Source organism: Macaca mulatta, chromosome 4 (assembly GCF_049350105.2).
Source record: "Macaca mulatta isolate MMU2019108-1 chromosome 4, T2T-MMU8v2.0, whole genome shotgun sequence".
Lineage (NCBI taxonomy): Eukaryota > Metazoa > Chordata > Mammalia > Primates > Cercopithecidae > Macaca > Macaca mulatta.
Window position 1 is genome coordinate 172740331 of NC_133409.1, and position 6557 is coordinate 172746887.

General features: G+C 54.4%; 1 long non-coding RNA gene across 1 annotated transcript in view; it reads right to left on the reverse strand.

Annotated features, from left to right (window-relative positions):
* The window catches only part of LOC144340573 (uncharacterized), a 309543-nt gene that overhangs the window by 286976 nt on the left and 16010 nt on the right, over positions 1 to 6557 (reverse strand). The window lies entirely within an intron of this gene.

A 6557-nucleotide genomic window follows, 5' to 3' on the forward strand; every position in this document is an offset into this window, starting at 1 on the left:
GTCCCAGACTTTCAGGAGACTTGCATCCATTTAGGAGACTCTCTGTCTCCACCAGCCTCTAAATTCTGAATGGGAATAAGCCCAATCGGCTTCCCACCCCCCGGCCCGCCCGGGTTTGGCGCCAGAGCGCCCTCCCGGCAGAGGCCAGAGCGCAGCGGGAACCGCCAGCCCGGCGGGGGCGCACTACACTCGGCACTGCGGTCCCCGCCTCCCGCCGCAGCCCAAGGGGGCAGGCCTCGGAGCCACCCAACTGCGCCACCCGGGAACTGGCTGGGTCCGCAGAGCAAAGGGGCGGCGGCGGCGACGCTGAAAGCTGGAGCGCATTGCGAGCCAGCGGCCACCGCACTGCTGGGGAGCGACGCCCACCTGTTAGCTCAGATATTGACATTTCCAGGCCATGACACCTGCACCCTGAATGGTGACCAGCCTCCTCACCCGCGGCAAGACCGAGCCCCGGGGCACACATCCTCGGGTCGACTAAGTGGCCAGAGGGTCAGCGGCCCAGGCCTCCAGCTGCGTGCGGAGCCGCGAGCCCAAGGCGCGCTCGCCTGGCAGTGGTGCCTGAGACTGGGGCTGCTGCAGCTCCCCGAGGCCCGCTCCAGGAAAAGACATCCGAGCCTCTCCACCCAGCGACTCAGGGACCTTTATGTACAAATGTAGGACACTTGCCTCTCTGGTGGGGAAAATGTTGGAGAGGGCGCTAAACTTAACCTAGCGAGTTTGGGATGGAGAAGTAGGATGGAGAGGAGAGCGAAATTTCAGTCTCTCTGATTTAGCAGGAAGAAGTCCATGATCCAGGATTCCTGGCTTTTCGGACTTGAGATTCAAAGAACAAGTCCCAGGCGCATGGGCTTAGCGAACGAGACTGAGACGTCAAAGTAGCGCGCTAGGAGTTGGAAGGTGGGGAAAGAAAAGGCAGAAGTGTGGAAACTGGAGAAAAAGAAGCCCAGAGGTGGAGTGAAGTTATGCCCGGTCCAGAGTAAACTTTATTCTAACCTAGAGGCTGTCTCGATTTCTTAGATGTAAAGACACCCTATACTGTGCTTCTAAACCAGCGTCCCGGGCAAACAGCCAACGCCGCCAAGAGATGTCGGGAAACGCTGAGTTTTTAGGCTCTTGCTTAGCAGTGCTGTTGGACTTGTTCTTAAGTTGGCTAATTCGAATGCACAGCAGTTTGAGAGGTTTAGCTTTGCATACCTAGGACTGAGACACGCCCTGTTTTTCAAAAGGGGGACTGATAATGCCGGGGTCTCAAGTTTTTCACAAGGCCAAAGATGAGGAGTGGCTGCAGTTTAGAAAGTCAGTTCCAAAACTCTGCTACAGATCGACGCAGACTTGCCCTAAATAGTTCCCAAATCTAGGTTTTACTCCCAGATATTCTGATTTCTTTGTTGTGTTGAGCCGCTCAGGCATCGGGACTTTACAACCCTCCAGCTGACTCTAATACACAGCAAAGTTTGAAGGCCACTGCGCTAAGTCACCCATTATCCCCAGGAAAGGTTTTTTGGAGAAGGAGCAGAGACCTTCTTCCATTTAGCTCTTGGCGATTGTGCCAGCTTTGGAACTAGCTCCCTAGTCATTGAAAAGTACAATCCCTCATCTTACAAGGTTGTTGTTGTTTTTGTTTTTTGTTTTGCTTTTTTTTTTTTTTTTTTTTTTTTTTTGCACAGAGACACAGCAAAACATTGACTCTCCACTAGCATCAGCCATATAGGAATTATGAAGGATGAAACCATGTCCCCCAGGCCTTCAATAAGTGCAAGTGATAACTTAGCATTGAGAATTCTGCCTACCAGTTACAAGGTAAACTGGTAGCTCTTTTCAGCCACCCTGACTCAGGATATCCCATTAGGAATCAAAGTAATCTCTCAGGGCTAGTGATTGCAGACTTTTCAAGCTGGTGTTAAGGAAACTGAGAGTCTCAAATTCAGGCTGGATCACATGCACTTGCATCCAGACTCCCCCAAAATGGATCTGCTATTTTAAGACTGGCTGCAGAATAAGCCTGGCTGGTGTCTAGAATGTCCAGGAGTGGTGCTGGGGAACTGGGGGGCGGTATTGGATGTCCAGGATCGCTCATATACAAATCTAAAACCTGGTTATATTAAGTGGTGAATTACTGATACCAAGACTAGCAAAATAGCCCCTTTTCAGCCGACATGGAGGGGAGGATAGTTCTCTTGGCCTTTCCTAAAGGTAACTCCAGAGGCAGAGGCACCACAGAGGACCACCCCCCTCCCAAACCCGCCAGGCACCCAGCTGTGCTTGGACTTGGCTGCCTAAAGCGTTTATCACCTTACTTTATACAAGGCGGGACCTGGAAACAGATAACCCCCTGTGGCTGGGTCGGGTCAGGGATCACTAATAACTTCCTAGGGTTTCATTCTCTCTCTCTCTTATTTCTGCACCATTTCTTTGCAGTGAGAACTGCCTGATACTTCCTTAACCTCCATCTCTCCAAGAACAAGTGCATAACATGGGGCTGCGGGGAGACAAGGGATTGGAGAGAGCAAAACCCTCCTCCACTGGTCAGGAATTCCCTGCATACTCCAGTTGTTGAGGATGCGAAAAGGGATCTTACAGTCTTCAAGAACTCGCTTTTTCACTCCCCCACCCCCAGAACTTTCTGCTGATCTATTTTGGGGGTCCTTGGGAGTATCTTCAAAGACGCTAGGAAAGTAAACACTGGAGTGGGGGGCTGCAGATGTGCCCATTCTAAAGATCCAAGAGAACCATTCTGCACTCTCCCAGGCCCAGTCCTGGAGGGGCGTCCCTGTCACACCCCAGCTCCACAGCTCATGGTACCCTCCTTCTTTCCAGGCCGGTCCGGACAGGAAGCATCCCAGCGATTTACTCTGAAGAAGAGTTGGGAGAGTCCCCTTTCCTCCATCCCCCCTCCCCCAACACACACACACACACACACACACACACACACACACACACACACACCCCGCAGTTCTCCACTAGGGTTTCCCTCCAGGGCAGATTACTTTATGACAGGGTGTGATAAGTGGTGATTTTGTTCCTCTTTTGATAGCAGGATTGCTTTGTAAACAGAAGCGCAAACTCGTTCCGATAGTGGTTCCGCACCAGTGCTCGGCAGCCGCCCTGGCACAGCGGGCAGCAGAGACAGCTGCTGCACCTGTCGCCTAAGGCCGAGAAGACCGAGAGGCCGCTCTTGGAGGGGGCGCACTGACCGGTGACGCGCTCCTCCAGTCTCCAGGGCATCTTTAGCTTCCCAGCTTGCTGCACACCTCGGGCCTGTACCCACTGCCGTCAGTTGAAAGCGTGCATTCTGGAGAGCCACAGTGGGACACGCGTAATGCACACCCTCCCTTCTTCACCTTCTCCCTGGACACCTTTGCTAAGACACCTTGGCTAATTTCTTCTCCTGTGGTTGCTGGTGATTCTACTGGTAATTCCTTTGCCCTAATCCAATTGGAGAGTCATGCCACTCAATTTCCCTCACCTTTTCCTTCGAGTAGCCCAATTTTCCTTCTTTCTGGCCCCGATCCTGACGGCCAGTTTACCTTTCCAAGGGAGACCAAGAAGGAAACCAAGTTTGAGTTAGGTTTGCTCTGCCGAGGGCAGGGAAGAGCAGCCACTGTGGGAGACAGGGGAAGAGGAGAGAAGTGCAGCCAGGGGTCACCCCACCTGCCCAGGGATCTTCAACTCCCCAGTGAAAAAGCGAAGCCGAGGTTATCACCCGAATGGACTCATCGCTCAGACTTGGGTACAGATATCCAAGTTCCTTTAAAGAACTTTGGGCGAAATCGCTAGGGGTATGGTGCTTGATGGTAAGTGAAGGGGTGGAGTGAAAATGAGGCTCAAGCAGGGCTAACCCTAACGCAGAGATTACTCCCTCAACTTTGGGGCTGATGGTCCTGGGAGGAGGGTTGTTGGCGGAGAATGGGTTCCACCGGCGTTTCTGACACCGTAGGCCTCAGAGAGCCTGAGCTCAGCATTACCTGAAGGTGGGAGCTCCGCTCAATCCAACACCAGGTCATCCCGCCCCTCCCCGCAGCACGGGCTTCCCTCACTGAGTGGCGCACAGAAAAATTTGCGATATGGTTCAGTGTCCCAGGCCCTGTTAGCTACGGAACCTGCTTCGTGGTGGCAGTGCCAGGAGTGGCTGGGGAACTTCCGCGGCTCTCCCTCTCCCATCCCAGGGAGAGGAGCGGGGTGCCGCTGGTCTCTGATGCAAAAGAGCCCCAAGGCCGCACTTTCCGAGGCCTCTTGGACGCAGAGGTGGGTCGCCAAGTGCAGTTAGTGGCCTTGGGCCTGCCCGCACTGGGAGCAGCTGGCTCTCCGGAACGTTTGTCTGGAACCCAGAGAGCTGATGAAGCTGGGAGGCATCCCCCATCCCTCGCCAATCATGGCACCCCCGGAGGTGGGGCAGTCTCGCTGGTGCGGAGCTGCGGAGGAGGTCCGGGTGGGGAAAAGCTCTGAGCGGTGCAGCAGGTGTTTGAGGAACAAGGGAAGGACGTAAATCTGGCAGGACTGGGGTTCTGAGGGGGAAATCGCGGGAGGTGCAGATGACCAGTTCCTGGCTGCGGTGTGTCTAAGAAGGGCAATGCAGTTTACATCATCTTGAATTGAACAGGTCTTGGGCGCTGTGAACTCATCTTGGACGTGGGGCTATGTAGACCGTCCTGGACACGGCTCAGCAGCCTTTCTTGAAAGCACACTGTTGGCCAGGCGCTGTGCTAAGCGTTTTGCGTACAGTCTCCTATTGAATTCCCACCAATTAGCCACTTTACAAACCAGAAAACAGAAGTTTTCACAAGGTCAGTAACTTCCCCAGGATCACACAGCCCCTACACGTATATATATCGGAGCTGAATGTGGACCCCAAGTGATCTTACTGCAAAACTAAATTCTAGCTCCCGCATTCCACGTCCCTCCGCCTCTCTCCCACATCATCCTCCCGCTAGGATGTGCACAGCTGCCGACGGTCCTCTCTCCTAAGGCCCGGGGTGCTTCGCTTCCAGGTCACCCTGCCCATTCCCACCCAACCCTATGCGGTGCCTTAGCTTCGCGCTTAACCCCGCTCTCAGCTCTGCCTCCCGCTTTCCGCACGCTCAGGTTCCCCACCCCAAAAGTACCGAGGGTGGAGACGGCGCTCCCCAAGCCCCACCCTGGCCCTGGGACGCGCCCGCCAGCCCTGCCTAGGCTCGGCCCGGCCTGTCCGGCTGGGCCCGAGGTCGCCTCCAGCCAGTGTTTCCCCCGCGCTGGCGAGGCGAAGCGACCGCAGGTTGAAACCGCCGCTCACTTTTAAGAGAGCACAGCGACCTCCGCCTGAATCCCGGAGAGCTGCAGGAGCTCCCTTCGTGCGTGTCTTCCACTCTGAAAAGTTAGTCACCGCCCTATATTTCCACTTTCTGGAAGAAGCCAGGGAAGGTGTACTTATTAGTTAAAAACGTCATCTAATTTATTTAAATTCTCACCAAAACAAAACAAACCAAAAAAGCTACCCACAGAAACCCCCAGACTTGAGCAAGATTCTAAGGCAGGTCCCAGAAAGTTTTAAATCAACTAAAGGATGGGTACTGGGATGAAAGTCCTGTAGCCCAGGGATGAATAAAATGCGGAAGCTATAAGAGGACTCCAGGGAGAGGCACCTCCACCCCACCCCTGGGAACGCCGAGAGGGTGCAAAGCCGCCTGGACAGGGCCGGGGGTCGGAGGTTCTCGGGCACGGTTAGAAAGGGGAGGCTTTGGTGCCTGGGGAACAGACCTCTGCTCCACAGCGTGGAGCTGACCTTTTACACATATTTGCCTGACATGTCAGAGAAGATGATTTAAAACTGGTTCTTTGTTCGTCTCCAAGTCCCAGCTACAGCAGCCTGGGAGGGTAACTGGGCCTGCCCCAGGAGCCCCAGGCCCACACCCAGGACAATTCGATCTCATGGCCGCAGGAATGGGACTGGCACTGTCTCTGGGAGAGTGTGGCCCGAGGCCATTCTCCTCACCCTCACCTCCCTGCCGGCCAGGTGCGGCTCCTGAGGGAGGTGAGCTCCAGGAGCCCCAAATCCTGTGGCTTCTTTTAAAGCTCCCCTCTAATTAGAAGCAGCGGTGAAATCACTTCAGTGATTTTATCTGTCATGGGAAAGCAAACCCTAAACCAAACCTCAGTTGCCCATCCCAGAGCCACCAACGCCCCCATTCTTCCTTTAAATAGTTCTAAATGGAAAAGAGGGAGAGGGGAAGGGAACTGTGAAAGTGGGAAGAAGGGGGTGGACCTTTGTACAGAAGTGCTCAGTGTGAGTGTGTAAGAGAGTGTGTGAGTGTGTGTATGTGTAGTTTCTCTCTCTCTCTACGATGGGAGGAGACTAAACCTAGAAGTCAGAAGTGACACAGAATCATGAACGTCTTCACCTATTGAGCAACAGTTTCATGTGGAATCTAACGCTGAAGTGGCCCCGGGGGTGGCAGAGTAGGATCCGCTAAGGCCAGTCGTGCCCTGCACCTCGTGGGCGGGTGGGGAGGCGGGGACAGCGACCCATCCCCACTGTGTCCAGGTCTGCGGGGATCATCGGGTCTGGACGCTTCCACCGG